The 14,974-nt window shown below is 36.4% G+C and overlaps 1 protein-coding gene and 1 long non-coding RNA gene across 7 annotated transcripts in view; both read right to left on the bottom strand.

The window, feature by feature from the left end:
• CTNNA3 (catenin alpha 3) overlaps positions 1-14,974 on the bottom strand; it is a 1,864,976-nt gene that overhangs the window by 949,394 nt on the left and 900,608 nt on the right. The window lies entirely within an intron of this gene.
• Positions 11,650-14,974, bottom strand: part of LOC145537932 (uncharacterized) — a 32,641-nt gene continuing 29,316 nt past the window's right edge. The window contains exon 2 of the long non-coding RNA XR_014076513.1: positions 11,650-13,720. This is a non-coding gene — a long non-coding RNA (uncharacterized LOC145537932). The remainder of the gene's footprint in view (positions 13,721-14,974) is intronic.

Genomic DNA, 14,974 nt, shown 5'->3' with positions numbered 1-14,974 from the left:
AACTGCCATATGACCCAGCAATCCCACTGCTGGGCATACACACCAAGGAAACCAGAATTGAAAGAGACATGTGTACCCCAATGTTCATCACAGCACTGTTTATAATAGCCAGGACATGGAAGCAACCTAGATGTCCATCATCAGACGAATGGATAAGGAAGCTGTGGTACATATACACGATGGAATATTACTTAGCCATTAAAAAGAATACATTTGAATCAGTTCTATTGAGATGGATGAAACTGGAGCCCATTATAGAGTGATGTAAGCCAGAAAGAAAAACACCAATACAGTATACTAATGCATATATATGGAATTTGAAAGATGGTAACGATAACCCTATATGTGAGACAGAAAAAGAGACACAGATGCATAGAACAGTCTTATGGATTCTGTGGGAGAAGGTGAGGGTAGGACGATCTGAGAGAATAGCATTGAAACATGTATATTACCATATGTGAAACAGAACACCATTCCAGGTTAGACGCATGAGACAAATGCTCATGGCTGGGACAATGGGATGACCCAGAGGGATGGGATGGGGAGGGAGGTGGGAGGGGGGTTCAGGATAGGGAACACATGTAAACCCATGGCTGATTCATGTCAATGTATGGCAAAAACCACTACAATATTGTAAAGTAATTAGCCCCCAACTAAAATAAATTAATTAATTAAAAAAAAAAAAAGAAGACAAATGGCCAACAGGTTCATAAAAAAAGGTGCCAGATATCTTTAATCATTAAGCTGATGCAAATCACAACTGCAATGGTTTATCACCTCACACCTGTTAAAATAACTATTATGAAAGAGACAAGAGATAACAAGCATAGGCCAAGGTATGGAGAAAAGAGAACTCTTGTGCATTGTTGGAGGGAATGCAAACTGACACAGCCACTATTGGAAATAGTATGGAAGTTTCTCAAAAAGTTCCCCTATGATCCAGTAATCCCTCTTTGGGGTATATATCCAAAGGAATTAAAATCAGAATCTCTTAGAGATATATCTGTACTCCCATGTTTGTGGCAATATTATTTACAACAGCCAAACTATGGAAACAACCTAAGTATTTGTCAATAGGTCATGGATAAATAAAAAATGTGATATGCACACACACATATCTACACATACACACACAGTGAAATATTATCCAGCCATGAGAAGGAAGGCATTCTTGCTGCTTGCAACAATTTGGATGGACCTTGAAGGCATTATCAAATGAGCTAGACAGAGAAAGATGAATACTATATGGTACCACCTACATGTGGAATCTAAAAAAGGCAAACCCCAAAAAACAAAAGTAACCAGGGGTGAGGGGTGGGGAAAATAGGTAGAACTAGGTCAAAGGGTGCAAACTTCCAGCTATAAGATGAATAAGTTTTGAGTATCTAATGCATACAGGCTTCCCAGGTAGCTCAAACAGTAAAGAATGTGCCTGCAATGCAGGAGACCTGGGTTTGATCCCTGGATTGGGGAGATTCCCTGGACAAGGGCATGGCAACCCACTCCAGTATTCTTGCCTGGAGAATCCCATGGACAGAGGAGCCTGGCATGTCCATAGGGTCACAAAAAGTCAGACACGACTGAAGTGACTTAGCACGCAGACTGGAAACAGCTAAGGATCCACAAATAGATGCATCCACGCAATCAAATATCCTGCACTGTCAAAAAGAATCCATGGAGAAGGGAATGGCTACCCACTCCAGTATTCTTGCCTGGAGAATTCTATGGACAGAGGAGCCTGGCAGGCTACAGTCCATGGGGTTGCAAAGAGTAGAATACAACTGAGCTACCAACACTTTCACTTTCATCTAATATGTGATATGGTGACTGTAGTTAATAATCCTGTATTATATAATGGAAATTTTCTAAGAGAGTAGAACGGAAATGTCCTTACCAAAAAAAAAAAACAAAGAAGAAAAACATAAACATGTAAGATATGTGAAGTGGTGAATGTGTTAATTAACTGGATGGAAGGAAGCCTTTCACAATGTATACATATATCAAATCATCAAAATGTACAAATTAAACATCTTATAATTTTGTCAAATATACCTCAATAAAACAGAATAGAATTTTTAAAAAGGCAATAGGTACAGAAACAAAAAATTGAATATTCTCAGAAGGAAGATAAATATAATTCTCTATAAAGTGATAGCAATATTTTGGTGCTGTCATCAAAGTTACAGTGAAGTTACCTAATTGAAAAATTACAGAGATACATGAAAGATTTAAAAAAGTATTAATTTTTCAGAATAGACTGTAGTGTATTTTCTAACATGGATAGTTACTAGAAAAATCAATAATTTAAATTTACCAACACTTGTCCTACTTTTTAAAATATAAGTGTACTTTGAGTTAAATGTAAATTTCATTTTTCCTATAAAAGATATTCCTACTGTTGGTTAAGTCTGTTTTATAATTTTTCAAAATGTTACTCTGGGTTTTTGCAGCTTTGCATTTGCAGTGATATTTTTGTAAATCCATTCTATCATCCTAGTAATATTTTAAGAATCTACCCACTAATTAAATTGCCTTAGGACGAGAAAAAGCAGTTTTGGGAATTATAGTTAGAATTTAAGATATAGGTAGGCCAGCTATGGTTCAGGAGCCAAATATGACCCATTGCCTGTTTTGTATGGACCACCAGCTAGGAATAGTTTTTACTTTTTAAAGAATTTAAAAAAAAAGAAAGAAAAATAATATATTCTGTCATGTCTACACTGTATGTAATTCAGATTTCAGTGTCCGTAAATAAAGTTTTATTGGAGTACAGCCATGCTCGTTCTTTCATGTATTGTCTACAGCTACTTTTGTGTTGGGGTACTTGCAGCAGAGAGTGTACAGCTCACAAAGCCTAAACTATTTAGCACCTGGTTCTTTATAGAAAAAATTTGCCTATCTCTGATCTGAAAAGATAGAACAAAACAGTTATGCTTTATAAAATAGGTTGTGAATTTCAAATTACTTTTGTTTATGTACAATTAGATGAGAACATTCTATGTTCCAGTTACATATATATCCCCATAATAACTAAGCACATATTCAACTTATAATTCATAATTTCAATAACATTATTTTAAGACCAATTTTTTCACAATATTTAATGTTTTTATTTTAATACAAACTAGTACAAAAGATACCACACACTAGCTATGACCTGCAAAGTAAGTAACAACCTACTGATTAGGAAAATCTCACTGGGCTGTATAAAATCTCTAACAGGTACAAAGTGATGCTGCTGCTAAGTCGCTTCAGTCGAGTCCGACTCTGTGCGACCCCATAGACGGCAGCCCACCAGGCTCCGCCGTCCCTGGGATTCTCCAGGCAAGAACACTGGAGTGAGTTGCCATTTCCTTCTCCAGTGCATGAACAGGAAAAGTGAAAGTGAAGTCGCTCAGTCATGTCTGACTCTTAGCGACCCCATGGACTACAGCCTACCAGGCTCCTCTGCTACCTAAAGCAAATAGAATGAAATAAACCATTGTGGGAATCAGAATGATTTTTTAAATAAATATTAAGGCAAAAAATTCTTCAGAGTTACCATGGACATCCTAAGCAATACTTTTTGTTTTCTTTTTTCCTGCTTTGCTATTAGAGACTATCTAAGCACTGTTTCTTCTAGATATTGAGAAAAGTACATAATTTCTGATAAGTATTCTACAAACATTAGTATTCTCTTAATGAGTACAAGTTGTAGATGCGTTAAGTGCATCTTAAATGCATTGCATATGAAATCCTTCTGCATAAATGTGAAAAGGAGATGTTCTAAATAAAACACTGCTACTATTAAATCATTTGTGATTATACTATCAACCCACACAGTCAAACATATATACACCTTTCCTTTCTCTTTCCAGCTGCTTAAGCAAACGACTAGGAATAGAGAAATGCCCTTATTTCTTATTTATCAGTCACTTACTTTCTTGGTTTGCATATAAAATCAAGGCAACCATAAAAATTCCTTTAAAAAGCTGACACTTTTGGGAATCAAATAATTTTACAGAAGATACAGGTATTTCCAAAAATAGGGATGTTTTGCTCTGTATTTAATATTATATGTGTAATCAGGTTCTTTTCCTGTCCCAGGTATAGATTTGTAGGTGACCTTAGTCAAATTACTTATCCTTTCTTCATTTGTCGTGTATTCCCTAAGCAAATATTTTTTTTAGCATCCACAATAGAGTAGGTACTGTGTGGGGTATCATACAGAAGAAAAAAGAAAAGATGAATCAGAAATAACTCTGATCTCAAGGATCTAATAAACATGTAAGAGTATTAATCATATGCACAAATAACTCTAAGGTAGAAAATGATGAGTACCTGTACCTGAGACAGGTACAGATAAGACATTTTGGAAGGTCAGAGGGAGAAGTGATTACTTCCAGCTGGGAAGATCCAAGAAGGACTTATTGATGAGGCTGCATTTGAGCTGTACCTTAAAGGATGGTTAAGAAGGGTAAATCAAATTCAATGGCAAGAGCATTCCACAAATTAACAGGGTGTATAAATGACAGGTGAGAATTTGTGAATAGATAGGTGAAGAGGAAAATGGTATTTGTTTGCCTATAGCTTAGCATGTTTAAAGGGCAGCAAGTTATAGCTAAGTCTAGAGAGCAGACTGAGGTCAGAACATGAGGACTGTGTAGTCTGGAAGGAAGTGCTGGATTCAAACAGGTCTAGGTTAGCATCCTGGCCCTAGATACTGACTATCTGGGTAAACTAGGACAATTTAAGTCCTGACAGAAAGTTTAAAAAAATGCTTACCTGATTTGCATGTTCATTGTAAAGATGAGAAATGTATATGTATATTTTCCAACACAATGTCTGGCACATTATAGATAGTGAATAAATGGTAGTTATTATTGCATCCATACTATATCGAATAACAGGCTAAGAATTTTAGATAGTTGGGTAAGCATGTATTATATCAACTATGAGAAAATATCATAAGGTAGTCATTATCCAGAATGAGGAACTGTTTTGAAAATAAGACAAGTCAGGGAGCTAACTAGTGCTTTTTAATTGGGACTGCCTATTACAATCATCTAGTGACCTTTGTAAACAGTGACATGACTGGGTCTCACCCCAGACCAATTAAATCAGAATGTTTATGCCTAGAGCCTAGACATGATATTTTTAAAAGTGTCCCAGGATTTCTAAAGCAAAGAGAGAGCTGAAAGCTACTATTGCTTTAAATGGAAGTTGTTGCAATATGAGAAATATAGAAATCCAGCAAAAAAATATTTCGTTATCATAATTTGAGTAATTTTTACTTTAATACATTAGTGGATGTCAGTTTTCAGATTGTCTTTCTCTGTTTCTCTGCCACATTCTTTCACTTGTACCAATCCAGTTCCTAACACAGACATGCCTGCACGCTTAGTCGCTTCAGTCGTGTTCAACTCTTTGCGACCTCATGGACTATAGCCCACCAGGCTCCTCTATCCCTGGGGTTCTCCAGGCAAGAATACTGGAATGGGTTGCCGTGCCCTCTTCTAGGGGATCTTCAAGACACAGGGATCAAACCTGCATCTCCTGCATTGCTTGAGCCATCGGGAAAGCCCATCTAACACAGGACCTGCACAACAAAGACCAAATAGATATTTGCTGAATGAATGCAAATTTGAGTGATATTATTCCCATTCCTCACAGATAGAAGTGACACCCTGAGGAACAACATAAGATGGGTACTAAGTAGCAATATTTAAAATGTTTACTCTTTAATCCTTGTATTATTTTGCAAAAGCTATCTCATTTGTTGAAAGTTAATATTTATATCATGTTCATAATAATGAGTAAAACAGCTATATCTGAAAATTAAATCATAACCCAGACATGGAAAGGTAAATCCAAAATTGACAACATAATCTTTAACTCATTAGCAATACTATCAAGGAAATGTCAAGAATTCTTTTTAAAAACTGCATTCCAAATTGTATTTTATCTAGATCCAATGCATAGTAATATTGTTAAAAAATTTTATCATGTTCATCACAATAGTCCTACGATATTGCTTTGTGAAGCAATTGATAGAGTTATGCTGTTAAAATTTGCTAATAATCCTAAAAGAAAAAAAAATACTTTTGTTTATATTAAGTATGAATAAAGGGATACTGAAGCATGCTGAGAAATGAGTACTAAGGGAATACCTGTGGCTTGTTAGAAATTGAAGGGAATTTAGAGGTGGTCTGGGAGAATATTTTTACCAAAAGTGTGAAATTCCTCTCCTCCTGAAATGTATTGGTGAAGGAAAAATGTACTTGCTTCTTGCCAAAATATTAAAAGCTTATTGAAACATCAAAGTTCACCTCCACATGGAGGCCCAGATTTGGGGGCTCTCTTCTTATATTTTAGTGGGTTATAAGACAACACTTCTAAGTGATAAAACTGATAGAACTTCTAAGGACTAACTTCATTCAAAAATACAACAAACAGATGGCGAATTCTACAGTCAGCAGAAGTAATGGGGGTATTAAAATGTTACTAGCAGGCTCCCTAATGACTCTTATTTTGACAGGTGTCTACTCAGTTGCTCGTTTTCTAAGCAGTGTTTCTCTAGTCCTGTGTACAAGCAGTCCTCACCTTTTTATGAGTTTACTGCCATCACGCTATTTACTATACATAAGACAATCGCAACCATTAAACTGTCTCTAATCCTATCCCCTTGTGGTTACATAAATTATTTGTTTACCCTGAGAGTACATGAATTTTTTATAGGCACAATCTAGGATTGCACCTATCCAGCTTTCCTCTCAAACAAATCTTTTGTAAATATGCAAACTCATGTATACCTCAGTGTAACAACATTGTAAGCCCTGTCTGTTGCTTTCACATAAACAATCCAAGCTGACTAAAAAGCCCATCTGACAACCAAGAGAATGCAGTGATCGAATTCAAATTCTCTCTGGTTGATTCACTTAATAGCCTTCTCCCCTCTGATGGAAGAGGCCAAGTTTATTCTATAAATAGGGTCTCAGGGAATTCATTGCAGTCATACCTTCTTGAACTATCATATGCAAATGTTCCTCCTACTAGTCTGTAAGATAGGTCATTCATGGAACAAATCTTTGTTCTAGGGGATATTTTAAGGATACCATTATGAACAAAATCAGAGTCATTGTAATGCAGAAAATTTTGTTCTAGAGAACAATAAATAAATAGAAAGTCAGATCAGTCAGTCAGTTCAGTCGCTCAGTCATGTTCAACTCTTTGCAACCCCATGAATCGCACCACACCAGGCCTCCCTGTCCGTCACCAACTCCCGGAGTTTACCCAAACTTATATCCATCGAGTCGGTGATGCCATCCAGCCATCTCATCTTCTGTTGTCCCCTTCTCCTCCTGCCCTCAATCTTTCCCAGCATGAGGGTCTTTTCCAATGAGTCAGCTCTTCACATGAGGTGGCCAAAGGATTGGAGTTTCAGCTTCAACATCAGACCTTCCAATGAACACCTAGGACTGATCTCCTTTAGGATGGACTGGTTGGATTTCCTTGCAGTACAAGGGACTCTCAAGAGTCTTCTCCAACACCACAATTCAAAAGCATCAATTCTTCGGAGCTCAGCTTTCTTCACAGTCCAAATCTCACATCCATACATGACTACTGGAAAAACCATAGCCTTGACTAGATGGACCTTTACTGGCAAAGTAATGTATCTGCTTTTTAATATGCTATCTAGGTTGGTCATAACTTACCTTCCAAGGAGTAAGCATGTTTTAATTTCATGGCTGCAATCACCATCAGCAGTGATTTTGGAGCCCCAAAAAATAAAGTCTGACACTGTTTCCACTGTTTCCCCATCTATTTCCCATGAAGTGATGGGACCAGATGCCATGATCTTAGTTTTCTGAATGTTGAGCTTTAAGCCAACTTTTTCACTCTCCTCTTTCACTTTCATCAAGAGGCTCTTTAGTTCTACTTCACTTTCTGCCATAATGGTGGTGTCATCTGCATATCTGAGGTTATTGATATTTCTCCTGGCAATTTTGATTCCAGCTTGTGCTTCTTTCAGCCCAGAGTTTCTCATGATGTACTCTGCATATAAGTTAAATAAGCAGGGTGACAATATACAGCCTTGATATACTCCTTTTCCTGTTTGGAACCAGTCTGTTGTTCCATGTCCAGTTCTAACTGTTGCTTCCTGACCTGCATACAGGTTTCTGAAGAGGCAGGTCAGGTGGTCTGGTATTCCCATCTCTTTCAGAATTGTCCACAGTTTATTGTGATCCACACAGTCAAAGGCTTTGGCATAGTCAATAAAGCAGAAACAGATGTTTTTCTGGAACTCTCTTGCTTTTTTGATGATCCAGAGGATGTTGGCAATTTGATCTCTGGTTCCTCTGCCTTTTCTAAAACCAGCTTGAACATCTGGAATTTCACAGTTCACGTATTGCTGAAGCCTGGCTTGGAGAATTTTGAGCATTACTTGACTAGCGTGTGAGATGAGTGCAATTGTGTGGTAGTTTGAGCATTCTTTGGCATTGCCTTTCACAGAAAGTCAGATATATGTTATTAAAACACACACACACACACACAAACACACACATTAAGGCAGACAGTGAATGGGGCAGGGAATATTACTCTGACTGTCAGGAAAGACATCTTTGAGGAGGGGACATAGAACAGAGATGTGAAAATAGTGAGTAGGTGAGCCAGGCCATTGTCAAAGGGGAGACCATTCCAGAAAGGAATAAAACTAAACACAAAGCCTGGAGATTATAGTGTACTAAGAGGCAATGAGGAAAGCAAGGAGGCCAGAGCAAACGAAACACAAGAGTGGAAGAAAGTAATAATAAAGGTTTTATCAGCAAGGTGAAAAGGCAGCCTTCAGAATGGGAGAAAATAATAGCAAACAAAAAAACTGAGAAAGAATTAATCTTCAAAATATACAAGCAGTGCATGTAGCTCAATACCAGAAAAATAAATGACCCAATTAAAAAATGGGCCAAAGAACTAAACAGACATTTCTCCAAAGAAAACATATAGATGGCTAACAAACACATGAAAAGATGCTCAACATCACTCATTATCAGAGAAATTCAAATCAAAACCACACTGAGGTACCATCTCACGCTTGTCAGAATGGCTGCCATCAAATTTCTACAAACAATAAATGCTGGAGATGGTGTGGAGAAAAGTGAATCCTCTTACGCTGTTTTTGGGAATGCAAAATAGTACACCCACTATGGAGAACAGTGCGGAGATTCCTTAAAAAACTGGAAATAGCACTGCCATACAACCCAGCAAACCCACTGCTGGGCATACACACCGAGGAAACCAGAATTGAAAGAGACACATGTACCCCAATGTTCGTCGCAGCACTGTTTACAATAGCTAGGACATGGAAGCAACCTAGATGTCCATAGCAGACAAATGGATAAGCAAGTTGTGGTACATATATACAATGGAATATTACTCAGCTCTTAAAAAGAATGTATTTGAGTCATTTCTAATGAGGTGGATGAAACTGGAGCCTGTTATACATAACGAAGTAAGTCAGAAAGAAAAGCACCAATACAGTGTATTAACGCATATATATGGAATTTAGAAAGATGGTAACGATGACTCTATATGCAAGACAGCAAAAGAGACACAGATGTAAAGAACAGACTTTTGGACTCTGTGGGAGAAGGTGAGGGTGGGATGATTTGAGAGAATAGCATTGAAACATGTATATTACCATATGTGAAATAAATGACCAGTCCAAGTTTGATGCATGAAGCAGGGCACTCAAAGCCAGTGCACTGGGACAACCCAGAGGGATGGGATGGGGAGGGAAGTAGGAGGCGGGTTCAGGACGGAGGTACACATGTACACCCGTGGCTGATTCATGTCAATGTATGACAAAAACCACCACAATATTGTAAAGTAATTAGCCTCCAATTAAAATAAATAATTTTTTTAAAAAAGGGTTTAGAGAGATTTGGATCTATGATGGTTAATTTTATAAAACAACTTCACTGAGACATTGAGTATCCAGATATTTGGTCAAATACTATTCTAGGCATTTCTGTGAGACTGTTCTTAAAGGATGTGTTAAAGGATGTTTTAAAGACTGTTTTAAAGGATGAGATCAACCATTAAATTGGTAGACTGAATGAAGCAGATTGACTTCCCTAGTGTAGATGAGTCTCATTCAATCAGCTGAAGGCTCTCAAATAGAACAAAAAGGCTGGCCTTCTCCCCAAACAAGGGAGAATTTCACCTAACTGCCTTCAAACTGGCACATCAGCTTTCTCCTGTCTTGGGGCCAAAACTGAAACATTGACTATTCCACTGTCCTGAGCCTGACAGCCTTCTTCCTGGAATTACATCATTGATTTCCCTGGTTTTCAGGCCTTTGGACCAAGTCGGAAACTAAATCATGGAACCTCCTATGTCTCTAGCTTGTTGACTCATCCAGTGGTTTCATAATCTCAGAGCTAATTCCTTTACTATTTACCTATATGTCAACTATCTATCTATCTATCTATCTCTTATTGGTTCTCTCTGGAGAACACTGCCTAAAATAAGAGATTAGGATTTTAGGAGTGACATGATCTACTTACTATTTAAAAGGATAATCTTCTATACAGACTACCATGGAGCAAGTATAGAATCAGGGAAAGAAACTAAGATAATATTACAATAATCCAGGCAAGAGGCAAATATAATAGCTTTTACTCAGGTGATAGAAGTGAAGATAATGAGAAGTAGCGATTTCATATTTATTTGAAGATTGAGACAACAGGACTTGCTGATGAGGGACAGGGGAAAAAGAAAGAAGTTGAGAATAGTTTCCAGAATTCTTGTCTATAAGCCAAAACTGATGGAATAGAGTTTCCATTTTCTGAGATAGGAAACGCTTGAGAAGAGCAGGTTGTGAGAGAAATTCAGTGTTCAGCTTTAGGGCCATATATTCTGAGACATGTATTGGACAAGCAAGTGGAAAGGTTGTGTAGGCAATTAGACACACTGGTCAGAAATTCAGAGAGAAAGTTAGGGATCAAGAAATCCAATTTGCCTGTAATCAGTATATAGACAACATTAAAAGCTAGAGAACTAGAAGAAATGCCCTAGTGAGCTGATGAAAACATTGGGGATTTCTTAATAAATGGGAATAATCTCACATGGCTGGAAGAGAGTACTTCACAATTCACAGAACACCCAACAGAATTCAGCAAAATGTAGGAATACATATTGATGTAATAGGTTGATTACAAACCAGTCAGTCCTAAAGGAAACCAACTCTGAATATTCATTGGAAGGACTGATGCTGAAGCTGAAGTTCCAATACTTTGTCCACCTGATGTGAAGAGCCAACTTACTAGAAAAGATCCTGCTGCTGGGAAAGATTGAAGGCAAAATGAGAAGGGGGTGGCAGAGAAGGAGATGGTTGCATAGCATCACAGACTCAACAGACATGAGTTTGAGTAAACTCCAGGAGATAGTGAAGGGCAGGGAAGCCTGGTGTGCTGCAGTCCATGGAGTTGCAAAGCATTGGACATGACTTAGCAACTGGACAACAGCAATAGGGTGATGTTGACTTTTCTCTTTATTTTGTGGTAATTTCTATCGAAATGCTATTACTTCATTATGAGACATAATGAGTCACTTCATTTTATGACATATTAAAGTTATTGAAGTATGTGATTAATATGCATATTGTAATTTTTCTTTTTTATTATTGTTTTCAGATTGCAAGGTTATAATAGACATGCACTTCATACTAATACTGATGAAATTGTTCTGATAATTACACTTTCTAGATATATTCACTTATGATTTGACTCTAGGCAAGTTACTCATATACTCATATTTATGTACTGATCTGAAATGTTTTGGTTTTATTTTCTATAAAAAATGTTTCTATTTATAAAAATGATAAAAACTGCAACAGGTGTTACTACATCCAAACTCTTGTTAAGTCCTGCTTAATTGACACGACGGTAATTTTTAGATAGTTTAGCTTAGTCACCGAGTCACGTCCTACTCTTTTGCAAGCCCATGGACTGTAGCCTGCTAGGCTCATCTGTTCATGGGATTTTCCAGACAAGATTACTGGAGTGGGTTGCCATTTCCTTCTCCAGGGGATCTTCCTGACCTAGGAATCGAACCCAAGTCTTCTGCATTGCAGGCAGATTCTTTACCAACTGAGCTACAAGGGAAGCCCAGGGGATATTCCCAACTCAGGAACTGAACCCAAGTCTCCAGCAGCTCCTGCATTGGCAGCCAGATTCTTTACCACTGAACCACCTGGGAAGCCTAATAGTTTATATAAATACAAATAAATTAAATAATTTCTTAATATACATAGAAAATCTATAAAACTTACATATACACCTGAAAGTACAATGTAATATAATGCTAATATAAAAATGATTGCCATATTAAAATATGGGATTTTTCAAATTTGCATATTTTATTGTTATAGAATAATGGAGTTTTTCTAGTGTAACTTCTCAGACATCGGAATAGCATATTTTGGGGAGAAACTATAAAATAGTAGAAAGAGAATAGGACTGAGAGACCCACCTATGCCACCACCAGTATATCAAGAAAACCACTTAATCTCTTAAGATATAACTTTTCTTTGTCTATAAAATACAGTTATAAGAATAAATGGTTGTTAATGTTTCTTCTGACTAACATTTGAGAATGCTATGATTCAATATGAGTACTTATTGTGTGTGTGGTTTTATTGCAGATCTGAAAGGAAGTATCATTTCCTTTCACCATAGGAAAATTTTCATTGACCATATTTTATGCAAGCTATGTAGCAGAAATATGCTCAGAAATATGCTCATGATAATCATTTACTATTATCATATAAAAAAAGCATAAATATATAGGTTCCAGTGTTATGTCAGTAACTAATCAGACTAAGTCTAGAATAGTAATTGTGTGCTTTTATCATAACCATAGTGTTTCATTAATAAGTTTTATTCTTGTTGAATAGTCTTGATTCCTTCAAATAAATTTTAGTTAGATACTTTATGTATATAATTTTCATATTTTCATAATTATACCTAATTATATACCTAGAAAAGTTGTGATCAAATAATTGCCATATGCAATTATATAAAAACTATAAACATTGGAAAAAACACATAGAAGATGTATTAAGAGATGTTCTTTTTTGCTTCCAGTTATCTATATATTTAGTATACAGTTATATTTTAATGATTTTCAGTTTTAACTCAAATACCTAGATATCACAGAGGAAATTTAATCTGCTTTTTTTGTGGGTAATCCAGAAATCAATTTATTTGGATTAAAGGTCTGTAACATTTTTAGATTTATTTTTAATTGGAGGATAATTGCTTTACAATGTTGTATTTGTTTATGCCATACAACAATGTGACTCATATATATATACATATTCTCTCCTCAAACCTCCTTCCCACCCAAGATTTTATTCTTAAGGGGGAAAAAAAAACCCAGTAGATTCCCATATGTATGGTGTATTATTAAAATATACCATAAATTGAACACTGTAAGAAAAATTACATGTTATATACAAATTTTTTCAGGTTTATTCAGGGAAAATAAAATTTCTCTTTTGCTTTACCCTTAATACTCTTGCCTTTAATATATTAATTTCACTTTTAGTGATACACATCCTTGCTTTATCTATACCTTTAGCTGCCTGTATCTGAATACAGGGTCACAGAACCAGAAAAATCAAAGAAATTAAAATAAATGTAAAGATCCAATCAATCCATCCTCAAGGAGATCAATCCTGGGTGTTCATTGGAAGGACTGATGTTGAAGCTGAAACTCCAATACTTTGGCGACCTCATGCGAAGGGTTGACTCATTGGAAAAGACCCTAATGCTGGGAAGGATTGGGGGCAGGAGAAGGGGACAACAGAGGATGAGATGGTTGGATGGCATCACCGACTCGATGGACATGGGTTTGGGTAGACTCCGGAAGTTGGTGATGGACAGAGAGGCCTGGCGTGCTGCAATTCATGGGGTAGCAAAGAGTTGGACACAACTGAGCAACTGAACTGAACTGAAAGGTCATCTAGGACACACGCAACTGATTTCACACATGGAGAAAACAAGGTCCTAGAAGTAACTTCACATGGTCGCAAATATAGCATCAAGGGCTTAGCCCAACCTAAGAACTCTTGCCTGCCAGTTCAGGGCTTTTCCTTCTATACCAAGAAGATATTCATTTAGCACTTATATTACTATATTTAAATGATCTGTTTTTGTTTTTACGTCCTTCCCTTAGATTGTGAACTGTGTGAAGACAGAGATTAAGTCCTCACCATTGTATTCCTTTGAAAACTAAAAGAGTACATGGAACATTATTGTAATTGCTCAAGATACAGTTCTCTGAAAGCTTTTTTTCCTCTTCAACTTTTGACCTTTAAAAACAAAAAAATTGTCTCTTCATCTATCATAGAGGGTACATAATAAATATTATGTACTGTTTGAATACCTTCTTGTAAAATAGACATTGAATATTTAAAACATGTATTTTATTTGGCTTTATAAAATATAAAAATCTGTTATGCATTGATACATAGGTACCAAAAAACTCACACTGTATGGTAATTATAGGGTATTAGCTAGAAGCAACAGAGTATTATAAATTCTCTGACTGTTTAAACAATGGACTTTCATTTATGTCAAAATTATCCTAACCCAAACTCTAGTGAAATAAAAACAAAAGATTAGTTTATAGGTGGAATATTAGCACCACAATATATATTTTCATTAGCGGCAGCCTCAACATTTTCTTTTTTTAAAGAACTCTATTTAAAATCACATGTGTATCAGCACGTGGATACTAAGCAGATGCTTCTGGGTTTCTGTTCTGGAGGTCCCACAGGGTAGATCTGCTTTTATTTTGCTTCTATTTAGAAATTTACAAAAGTTAATTATTGATTGATGCCAAATTAGTGACAAGTTTGAAGTCCTTAACAACATTTTGCCCTAGAATTTACACATGATAAATAAGGTATTGTGGTAATTTTCTGTGA

This window comes from Giraffa tippelskirchi, chromosome 2 (genome assembly GCF_054371585.1).
Source record: "Giraffa tippelskirchi isolate mGirTip1 chromosome 2, T2T-mGirTip1v1.2.pri, whole genome shotgun sequence".
NCBI classification, from domain to species: domain Eukaryota; kingdom Metazoa; phylum Chordata; class Mammalia; order Artiodactyla; family Giraffidae; genus Giraffa; species Giraffa tippelskirchi.
This window is presented reverse-complemented; position numbering and strand designations above follow the sequence as displayed.